The sequence below is a fragment of the Malaya genurostris genome, chromosome 2, assembly GCF_030247185.1.
Source record: "Malaya genurostris strain Urasoe2022 chromosome 2, Malgen_1.1, whole genome shotgun sequence".
NCBI lineage: Eukaryota > Metazoa > Arthropoda > Insecta > Diptera > Culicidae > Malaya > Malaya genurostris.
This window is the reverse complement of record NC_080571.1, coordinates 284879118-284891710: the sequence shown is the minus strand read 5'-3', so window position 1 is coordinate 284891710 and position 12593 is coordinate 284879118.

Below are 12593 nucleotides of genomic sequence, written 5' to 3'. Positions count from 1 at the left end.
ATGAAACAGCGCGAAATCAGAGATTTAATAAATTCGAGTAAACATGGGCAAATAGTAAGATAATAATAAACAAATCGGATTTACTTCGGGGTCTCTGAGATTAATCAAATGCCATATTTCAATTGTTGTTTCATGTTCTGACTGTTTCAACTAGAACTTTACCTATTCAACTAACATATCTGTTGCTTTCTCTTTTAATGATTATCTGACAAAACGGAAAATTGCACTAAATACGATAACAACAAAATTAATTATCTTTCCTTATAAGCCCAGAGCTTAACTGTGCCTCCTGGTTTGTCAAATTCACAAACCAATCCAGGAACTAGCACAAGAAAAGACAATAATCCAGTGGGCTCCGTTTCACAGTCACCATCAGGATTACTGAAGTTTTCGGAAATTGTAGAATGGATTTTCGCAGCATTCAATATTTCTGAACCTCTAAAGACTATCATAACGGCATTCCTTCCAACAGCTACAGCTTTTTTGAAACAGTTATCAGTTCAATGGTCAGTTCTTTCAGGTTTTGTATCATTTGATGGATAATTTATCATCCGCCGCAAATGATTCAATCACTGTGCTGCAGTGGAATTGTCGAAGCATCATGCCAAAACTTGATTCATTTAAAGTTTTGTTGCATAGTCAAAAATGTGATGTATTTGCTTTGTGTGAAACATGGCTTACATCAAACATAGCCTTAAATTTTAATGACTTTAACACTATACGTCTCGATAGAGACTCCCCGTATGGTGGAGTGCTTTTAGGAATTAAGAAATGTTATTCCTTTTATAGATTAAACATTCCTTCGACTTCTAGTATAGAAGTTGTTGCTTGTCAAATAAATATTAAAGGAAAGGACATTTGCATTGCTTCGGTATATATTCCTCCAAGAGCTCAAGTTGGACAACGACAGCCTAATGAAATTGTCGAAGCCCTTCCTGCTCCACGTTTGATTTTAGAAGATTTCAATTCGCACGGAATGATGTGGGGTTCCGTTTACAATGATAGCAGATCATCTTTTATATATAATATTTGCGACAATTTTAGCATGACGGTACTAAATATGGGTAGCATGACACGGATTCCAAGACCTCCTGCACGTCCAAATGCATTAGATTTATCTCTTTGCTCGATTTCAACTCGACTAGATTGCACCTGGAAAATATTGCCTGATTTACACGGTAGCGATCATTTACCAATCATTATCTCAATTAGCAGTAACAAAGGCATTGCTAATTCAGTTAATATTCCATATGATTTGACAAAAAATATCGACTGGATTAAATACCAAAGTAATATTTCAAGTGTCTTAACTTCAATGGAAGAGCTCCCCCACTTGAAGAATGTGACTTCCTCGTTTGTTCGATTCTGGAGGTCGCAGAACAAGTCCAAACTAAACGATTTCTTGGCCCATCGTCTAACAGAAGGCCTCCAAACCCTTGGTGGGACAAAGAGTGCTCAGATGCTAAACACGCGAATCAAAATGCTTTCAAGACGTTTTTAAAACGAGGAGGAGGAACTCCTCAGAATTTTAAAAATTCTTGACATTAGAAACCAAGTACAAGAGCATACTTCGGACCAAGAAATGTAGCTATTGGAGACATTTTGTCGAAGGTTTGTCAAGAGAAACCTCAATAAGCACTCTTTGGAATACGGCCGAATGAGGAATCGTAACGTGGGAAATGAGAGTGAGGAAAACTCGTTTGCCCTGATTCTGTTCCTACGCATAGCGTTTTGGGGAGTCTTCTCCAAATAATGGTTTTATTAATAACCCATTTTCAATTATGGAATTTTCTACAGCACTCTTGTCTTGTAACAATAACGCTCCTGGGTTGGACAGAATTAAATTCAACTTGGTGAAGAATCTGCTCGACCTCGTAAAAAGACGTTTGTTGGAATTGTTCAACAAGTTTCTTGAGCAAAATATTGTTCCACCTGACTGGAGGCAAGTGAAAGTTATCGCCATTCAAAAGCCGGGGAAATCAGCTTCCAATCACAACTCATATAGACCCATTGCAATGTTGTCCTGCATCAGAAAATTGTTCGAAAGCATAATTCTTCGAGGTCTCGACACTTGGGTCGAGACGAACGGTTTGTTGTCAGATACTCAGTTTGGCTTCCGTAGAAATAAAGGGACGAATGATTGCCTTGCATTACTTTCGTCTGACATCCAAATTGCCTTCGCTCAAAAGCAACAAATGGCATCTGTATTTTTAGACATTAAAGGAGCATTTGATTCAGTTTTCCTTGATGTTCTTTCAGACAAGCTCCACCAACATGGACTCTTATAAATAATTATTTGCACAACCTTTTGTCAGAGAAACGCATGCATTTTTCACATGGCGATTTGGAAACATTCAGAATTAGCTTCATGGGTCTACCGCAAGGCTCATGCCTCAGTCCGCTCCTTTATAATTTTTATGTGAATGACATTGACAGCTGTCTCGTAACCCCCTGCACACTAAGACAATTGGCAGATGTTGGCGTGGTTTCAGTTACTGGACCTTAGATAACTTGTCCGTTTGGGATGTTCATCTGGGTATCGAATTCTCTGCGGAGAAAACAGAGCTGGTCGTCTTTTCAAGAAAGCATGATCCCGCGCAGCTTCAGCTTCATATGATGGGAAGAATGATCCAACAGGTTTTGACTTTCAAATACCTTGGGGTGTGGTTTGATTTCAAATGCACGTGGGGAGAACACATTAGGTATCTGATAACAAAATGCCAACAAAGAGTAAATTTTCTTCGAATAATAACAGGATATTGGTGGGGTGCTCATCCGGAAGACTTAATAAAATTGTATCAGACAACGATACTTTCAGTGATGGAATATGGATGCGTTTGCTTTCGTTCCGCTGCAAACTCTCATATTATCAAACTTGATCGAATTCAGTATCGTTGTTTGCGAATTGCTTTAGGCTGCATGCATTCGACACATACAATGAGTCTTGAAGTTCTGGCGGGAGTTCTTCCATTAAAAAATCGATTTTGGGAGCTTTCATCACGCCTGCTAATAAGATGTGAGGTGCTGAATCCCATGGTAATTAATAAATTCGAACGACTAGTCGAGCTTCGATCTCAAACAAAATTTATGACAGTATATTTTAACCATATGTCACAGTAAATCAACCCTTCAAGATATATTCCTATCCGTGTCAGCCTCCTAAATGTCCCTGACTCAACTTTATTTTTCGACACATCCATGCAGCGCGAAGTGTGTGGAATCCCGGAACACCTACGCTCGATGGAAATCCCAAAAATATTTTCAAGTAAGTTCAGACATATTGACTCTGAGAAAATGTTTTATACGGACGGATCACGAATTGAAGAGGCTACTGGGTTTGGTATATTCAACAATAATGTTTCGGTTTCATTTAGGCTTGAAGAACCTGCATCTGTTTATATAGCAGAGTTAGCAGCAGTTCATTATAGCTTGAGTGTAATCGTCACATTATCTCCAAACCATTATTTTCTCTTCACAGATAGTCTGAGTGCAATTGAAGCCATTCGCTCAAACGCTGCTGGCAAAAATGAACCGTTTTTCTTGGACAAAATAAAACAGTGTCTGAACGACATATTGAATAATAATGATCAAATCACAATAGTTTGGTCCCGGTTTATTGCTCCATTCCAGGCAATGAAAGAGCCGATATTTTAGCCAAACGTGGAGCTATTGAAAGTGAAATTTATGAGCGACCGATTGCTTTCAACGATTTCTATAGCGCGACTCGCCAAAGAACACTTGCCAGCTGTCAAGCTTCTTGGGATAGAGATGATCTGGGTCGGTGGATGCACTCAATTATTCCTAAAATATCGACAAAGGCATGGTTTCAGGGACTGGATGTGAGTAAAGACTGTCCCAGAAAGTATGGACGCAACCAAAAACCGCTGCCATTTCGCAATGGTTCAGAATCTGTCAATTTTTATGGCTGCGTCCTGTTGTTTGCACTCTTCTCTAACCAATTGTACAGTTGTTTATTCGTTTTCATTAGTATGTTTCGAAATGCGTGGACTTTCAGCAGAACAACGTCGAAAAATTGTGTACAAATGGCGCACAGAACGCGGACTGTCACTGAGAAAGATAGCAAAAATGGAAGGAGTAAGTGAAAAAAAAACCGTGCGATATGCAATCAGGAAATTCGGTGAGGATAACACCTTTGAGGATAAACCGAAAACGGGTCGAAAAAAAGGTCCTGCTAACCTTCAGTTGGATAAACGTATACTGAAGGCGTTCGATCAAAAGAAGGAGGTTTCAGTTCGGGCTGTGGCCAAAAAAGTGGGCACTTTGAAGTCAAATGTTCTTCGTGCTAAAGAACGTTTGAATCTTCGAACCTATAAGAAGCAGAAACAACCAAAACGTAGTCCAAAACAAGAAGCATCGATCAGGCCGAGGGTTTGAAAGCTGTACAATACGATTCTTGCTGGAAATGTGAACTGCATAATCATGGGCGACGAAACCTACGTAAAACTCGATTACAAATCCTTGCCGGGACCACACCATTAGTCGAATAATTTGGTAAGAAAGCTATGGTCTGGAAAGCTCGAGCTTCGATCTCAAACAAAATTCATGACAGTATAGTTTAACCATATGTCACAGGAAATCAACCCTTCAAGATATATTCCTATCCGTGTCAGCATCCTAAGTGCCCCTGACTCAACTTTATTTTTTGATACATCCATGCAGCGCGAAGTGCGTGGCATCCCGGATCATCTACGCTCGACGGAAATCCCAAAAATATTTTCAAGTAAGTTCAGGCATATTGACTCTGAAAAAATGTTTTACACGGACGGATCGCGAATTGAAGAAGCGACAGGGTTTGGTATGTTCAACAATAATGTTTCGGCCTCATTTAGGCTTCAAGAACCTGCATCTGTTTATATAGCAGAGCTAGCAGCAGTTCATTATAGTTGGAGTGTAATCGTCACATTATCTCCAAACCATTATTTCCTCTTCACAGATAGTCTGAGTGCAATTGAAGCCATTCGCTCAAACATGACTGCCAAGACTGAACCGTTTTTCCTGGGCAAAATAAAACAGCGCCTGAACGACATATTGAACAATAATTATCTAATCACTATAGTCTGGGTCCCGGCTCATTGCTCCATTCCAGGCAATGAAAGAGCCGATATTTTAGCCAAACGTGGTGCTATTGAGGGTGAAATTTATGAGAGACCGATTGCTTTCAACGAATTCTATAGCTCGTCTCGCCAAAGAACACTTGCTAGCTGGCAAGCTTCTTGGGATAAAGATGATCTGGGTCGGTGGATGCACTCAATTATTCCGAAAATATCGACAAAGGCATGGTTCAGGGTGTGGGATCCTGAGTGTCGAGTGAGAGGTCAGGGGATTGGGGGTGTGGATATGAGAACAGGAGGAATAAAGATGTGGTTGATTGGTAGTGCTGTTTTTGATTAGAGTTTTCTATAGGAATATCACATTGGCGATCCTGCCATGATCGTTGAATCCGAAATTAAGGTATTTATGAACATTATTTCACAATAGCTTTCTTTTGGCGAGATGTTCTAGGTTTGTATTAAAATATGTGGTAAAAAAAAAAAAATTAATGCATCTAAAAAAAAAAAAAAAAAAAAATAGAGAAACTGGGTTGCCAAAAAAAAAATGGATTCAAGTTTGAGTAGAGTTTTGCTCATTACCAAACATTTGTTGCGTCGGGTTGAGCCCATGGCCAACATATGATACATTGCACCGAGTTAAGCTCATGGTCATTGGAAAAAAATAGAATTACTGTTGCGTCGGGTTAAGCCCATGGCCAATATATAATACATTGCACCGAGTTGAGCTCATGGTCATTGTTAAAAAAAAAAAAAAAAATAGAATTACTGTTGCGTCGGGTTAAGCCCATGGCCAACATATGATACATTGCACCGAGTTAAGCTCATGGTCAATATTGTTGTTTGAGTGGAGTTCAAGTTCTTTGCCAAACATTTTACAAAACGGTTGCGGTTGGGGTTTAAACCCATAACTAATGGATAGATTGCAGCGAATAAATCTCAAAGGCAAATTTAAATAATTAGCAGAGTAACAAGTAATTTAGTTTCAGAAAAAAAAATTTTTCGAGAAAATATTTATATATAAAAAAAAAATAAATAAAATAAACATAATATATCTGCCAGCACTGCCTAGAAAACGACTGTCAAGATGCTAGCACGGTATACAAGAGCGTGAGTTACCCGTCATATATGTATTGATGTACAACAATTAAATTACTTTTGGAGCAGCCGTTTGTCAATTAAGAAAATTCATTGAACGCCATTTTGCCAAGCGCTTCTGATTTATTTCGAAAAGAATGAGCGGATACTGGCATGAAAGTGACATTGGTACTGACGGTGGCGCAGAAAGCTCTGTTCCATATTTGACCATTTCGGATGTGAAGGAAAAATTAGCTGGCGGTAGAAAACGCAGGACGGAATGGTTATCAGGATCATGGCCATTGCATAAATTCGACGAATCCTTGCCTACACATAAACGTAAAGCTGAATGGATCCGTTTTCGGGATCAGTTTGAACGAATCGTTTCGGTTAAACCTCCGGTGGACGCGACCACTAGACTAACGGGATTAAAAATCTTTGCCGGCAGTTATCTACTCGGTATTATCGAGATGCAGGAGAAACGAATTTCAAGTGGAATTGTTAAAGGAGCAGAAAATGTATACAATACTATTATTTCTACTTTAAATGAATATTTTCACGAAATGTGCGATGCTACAAAAGAGCGAATGAAGTTCCGTGACATGAAAATGAAATCGGATGAGGCATTTGCGGACTGGGTTTTACGATTGGAGTCTCAGTCCCATTTCTGTGAGTTTACAGAAGAACAGCGAAAAGAAGAACTGATTCAAGCGATGTTAAGAAGATCGGTTCCGGAAATTACTGACAAACTTTATGAAATGTCGGATATTTTTGAAAACAATGTTGACAGAATAATTAGCCATGGTAAACACCTTGATTATATAAAAAGAGAAATAGAGGAAACGTGTAACAGATCGACTAAGCGACGTGAGATTGAGGCTTCGAGTGCTAGTGCGCAGGAATCAGAGTGGAAACCGATATGTTCTTTGCAAGTGAAGAATTCGGCTTACAAGAAATCTCATTCTACGCCATATCATTCAACTTCAAACGGGACTGATGTGAAGTATCTACGCGATCGTAAAAACTGGTACCTCAATAAGGATAATAAGGGTAATTGTTCACGATGCGGCCGCTGGCACGGGCCGAGACAGTGCATTGCTTTTAGAGTAAGATGTTTTAAATGCAGCAAAATCGGACATTACGCGGAGTTTTGTCGTTCGTCAGTAAGCAGCTCTAAAATAGATGAGTACAAGAATACTAAAAAGGAAACTGAGAGAATTAATCAGGTATTCATGGAGCCTTTGTAAACTATTTTGAATAGAGTAATTTTGTTATATTTTGCGTGGAAGAAATAAACAATAAATCTGTTCGTTACCTAGAGTTTTTCTTTTTTTGTTTCCGCAGATGATCGCAGGGCGTAGTAATTCAGCATCGATAGCTTTTGACTCTAACTGTGATCCTCGACTTGTATAATTGGGTCCGAAAATATCAAATTTTTGATAGATTCCGGAGCCACTGTGAACACAATAACGAATCAAGGGTGACAGATGATTAAAAGTAACTGTCACACCATTATTCGTGATCTTACCGTTCAGCCTGAGGAAGTATTGAGAGGTTATGCCAATTCGCAGCCTTTGGACGTATTGTGTTCATTTAACGCATACATAGCGATCAAAGGACAAGAAGGAGTAAAAGTATTGGCAAAATTTTTCGTAGTAAATGGAACAAAGCTGTCTCTACTTGGATATTCAACGTCTGAAAAGTTAAATTTAATCCGAATAGGATATCCGAATTTTCGGGAGGAAAATGTTAATTCATGCGAAATGCAAGTCTCCAACCATATGCATAATGCAAACGATAGTGAGTTCCCAAAGCTAGCCGTTGAAGAAGTACGATTTAAGATAGACGTTTCGGTTATTCCGAAGCAAATAATCCGTTATAACATTCCAAAAGCTTTTGAACACGCGATCAATGAGAGACTTGCAAGCATGGAAAAAAGAGGAATTATTGAAAGGGCCGATAAAGAGAATTACATTATTACGTTTGTGTCGCCAATGGTGTTGGTGCCAAAAGGTACAAAAGATTTCCGTATTGTGATCGATTATCGAGAAGTCAATAAGGCTATAGTTCGTGAGCCATACCCGATGCCATCGTTGGAGAAGATATGGACAGATATTCCACAGAACAAAGGTGAAATGTTCTTTTCGAAATTGGATCTAAAAGACGCATATTTTCATGTGGGGTTACACAAAGATGTCCGTCATATTACTACTTTTATGACCGCCAATGGTTTAATGCGCTTCACGAGACTACCTTTTGGACTTTCATGTGCCCCAGAGCTATTTCAGCGCACGATGGAAATGATATTGAGGAATTGCCAAGGAATCATTGTTTACCTTGATGATATTCTTGTGTTCGCGACATCTTTGCAAGAACTTCAAAGGAAGGTCAGTGAAGTTAAATCCGTGCTTAGTAGTCATAATTTAACGATAAATGAATCAAAGTCATCATATAATCAAAGAACTATAGATTTTGTTGGATTTACTCTGGACGGAGGTGGAATATTACCTGCGCAAAAGAAAATTTCGGATATAATGTGTTTTGAGAAACCTAAGGATTCCTCCGAAGTTAAAAGTTTTCTGGGCATGCTTACGTTTATCAGCCCATTTATTAAAAATTTTTCTCACATGTCTAAGCCTTTACGTGATTTACTTCGCCAGAATAGTAAGTTTGAATGGACCCAGTTACAACAGATCGCGTTTGATGATTTAAAAGCGGCGACGGAGAATGATTTGATAAAACGAGGATACTTTAAGAGTGATGATCGAACAATACTTTATACAGATGCCTCTCCCTGGGGGCTTGGCGCTGTACTGACTCAAGAGGACACAGGCTCGTGTGAGCGCCGAATAATAGCATGTGCCTCGAAAAGTTTAACCGATGTGGAGAGTCGCTATCCACAACTGCATCGTGAAGCCCTTGCAATTGTTTGGGCCATGGAAAAATTTACGTATTATTTGTTGGGACGCAAATTTACGTTGCGATCAGATAGTGAAGCGCTTATGTTTATGATTAAAGGAAAACAAAGGAAGGATGTAGGCAAAAGGATTATGTCACGTGCAGAAAGTTGGTTTATGAGGATGGACCATTTTTTCTACGATTTCGAGCATGTTTCAGGAAGGGATAATATTGCTGACGCAGCATCTCGAATTGGAGGGCGACGTGATGATATGCAATTTGGAATGGAAAAAGAACCACATGAATTATGTTTTGTTCATACAAACATAAACAGCATCAATGAGCAAATGTTAGCTTTAACCACAGTACAAGTTCAGGAAGAATCAATAAAAGATGAGGAGCTTCAGACCGTTGTTCAATGGCTAAACAAAAATGAAAAATGGCCTGCAAATATTGCCAAGTTTCAACCATTCCAACGCGATATGTATGTTCAAAATAGCATTCTTTTAAAGCAAGAGAAGCTAGTGTTACCTGCTACTCTACGTAGACGGGCCTTGATTCTAGCTCATCGTTGCCATCCAGGGATGTCCACAATGAAGTTCTTCTTGAGGCAGGGAATATGGTGGCCTAGTATGGACCGCGATGTAGAAGACTTCGTAAGAAGTTGTCCTGAATGTCAACTCGTCATTTCTAGCAGTAAGCCGACGCCAATTACTTTGACAGATCTCCCTAATAATCCGTGGGAGTACGTTTCCATGGATTTCGCTTCATGTTCGGATACTATGAATTGGAAGGCGTTAGTCCTTGTAGACAATTATTCAAGATTCCTCGTGGCAATACCGATGGAGAAAACCGATTCAGAAGCGGTGAAACGAGTTCTACAGCGTATTTTCAATACTTACCACGTCCCTAAGACTTTGAAAGCCGATAATGGGCCCCCATTCAATAGCTCGGATTTACAGTCGTGGTTGAATAATATTTGGGGTATCAAACTAATACATAGTACGCCACTTAATCCCACCGAAAATGGCCTTGTTGAACGAAGCATGCAAGGTATAAACAAAACTATTGCTATAGCCAGACTCACGAGACAGAATTGGAAGGAGGCACTGGCTGAGTATGTTGCCGCATATAATACCTGGCCGCACCATGTAACAAAAATTCCTCCAGCAGAATTGATGTTCGGAAGAGTCGTAAGAAGTTTTTTGCCCAATATCAAAGTTAATTCTGCACAATTACTAGATGAAGAGCTACGGGATCGTGACCGTATTTCAAAATATCAGCGGAATGAAAAGGAAGACAAGAAACGACGGGCACATGCGAATGAATTTCAGGTAGGAGATATGGTGTTAGTGATGCAACAAAAAAAGGATAAAGCAGATTCAGTTTATAAAAATGCGATACATAAAGTGATAAACCTGTCTGGAGCTGGTAGAGCAACTTTAATGGATATGACAAACAATAAAGTGTATGAGCGTAATGTCAAGATGTTGAAGAAATATGTCAAGCGGGACGACAATCCAGTATTAACGGGAGCAAAGTCAACTGAGTCAGGAAACTTTGCGGAAAAGAAGCAGCATGAGCCGCGTGCATCTAATGAGTTAGATAATTCGGTTAAATCATACACCAATGAAGAAGTTATCCCCAGACGTGGTGTCAGAGATAGAAAGCGTCCGAGGCGTTATCTTCACATGTGCAGGACTACGAGATAGATATTGTTTTTATTTGTTGTAAATGGAGGATGTGGGATCCTGAGTGTCGAGTGAGAGGTCAGGGGATTGGGGGTGTGGATATGAGAACAGGAGGAATAAAGATGTGGTTGATTGGTAGTGCTGTTTTTGATTAGAGTTTTCTATAGGAATATCACACAGGGGAGTGGATGTGAGTAGGGATTTCATTCGTGTGATGTCCAGACTCATGTCCAATCACTACACGTTAGATGCACATCTCCTTCGAATTGGACTTTCCGAGACTAATCATTGTGCTTATGGCGAAGGTTACCGCGATATTGACCATGTCGTTTGGACATGCGTGGAGTATCGTGATGTCAGATCTCAACTAATAAATTCTTTGCGTACCCAAGGTAGACTATCCAATGTCCCAGTTCGAGACATTTTTGCTTATCGTGACCTTTCATACATGAAACTTATTTATCATTTCATAAAGAAAATTGGAGTTTCAATTTAATAAAGGCCCCTTTTAAGACTTAGTTCTGAATCCAGCTGTGTCCATGAGTTCAACCAATAGCTAAATTAGTATAAAAATTATGTAATGATACAAACAAACTCGAAACAGTTTATGAAATTATCAACAAAATGTCTGAAAATAACAGCTTATTTTATAATTTATAGAAGTTAATCGTTTGGTTCAAATAATATTTCCGAGTAGATTTCATAATTAATGAGTTACCTAAGATGATATTTAAGTAATAAGAGAATATGTTTTAATAAATTCAAAACGTTGTGACTATGTTAGAATTAATTTAGGATAAGAATATTATGTTAAAGTGATGCTACGGCGAAGAAAAACTTATGTAAACTGCCTTAAGAAATAAACGTATTTATGAAAAAAATGGTCTGGAAAGCAATTTGTAGCTGCGGTAAGATTTCGAAACCCTTCATCACCACTGCTTCAATGAACAGCGAAATATACATCAAGTAATGTTTACAAAAAACGACTTCTACCCATGATTCGAAGCCACAAGGATCCTGTTGTCTTCTGGCCAGATCTTGCTTCTTGCCACTACTCGAAATGAACGGTAGAATGGTATATTACCAAAAATGTCACTTTTGTCCCAAAAGACATGAATCCACCAAATTGCCCACAACTTCGACCAATTGAGCAATTTTGGGCATTCACGAAGGCACATCTTAGGAAACATGTCTCGGCAGCCGAAACCATTCAACAGTTCGAAAAAGATTGGAAAAAAGTGTCAAAACTTGTCGCCAAGAAATCTGTACGGAATTTAATGAGAAACGTTCGCAAGAAGGTTCGCCAGCTAGTCTACAATGGCTAAGTAGCAAATAATATTCTGTTGTTGTAGTCTAATATTATCAGTATAACGAATAAAATTTGAATATCTAACACTTGTGAATTATTTACAGCGAAATCAAAGTGCGTTCATACTTTCTGGGACAGTCTTTACATACATTTATTTGCGCTACATCACATTTAATATAACACATAATCAACAATAGGCTAAGTACAAATCCCGAATTTTGGAGTGTTCTCGGAATGTACCTACATCAACATTTGGTTAAAATTTTCCTAGATCATTTTATTTTCATCAGTGCTTGTCTCAGGAAATAGATTTGGAATTATTTTCTTCATGTTTTGTGAAACGTCTATGTGGACTTTCGGAGAAGGGTGGACCAAATTTTTGAGTACGCGGTTTGTGACCGGTCCATTGACGATATCAAAACACTGACGTACTTCCTGAAGATCGAAACAATGCATTTTTTGCATAAGACGACTGTAAAAGAGAAGCGGCATTATACCAAGAGCTAAGCCCAAACAGGTTTGCAATTACTAATAATACACCGAACGATA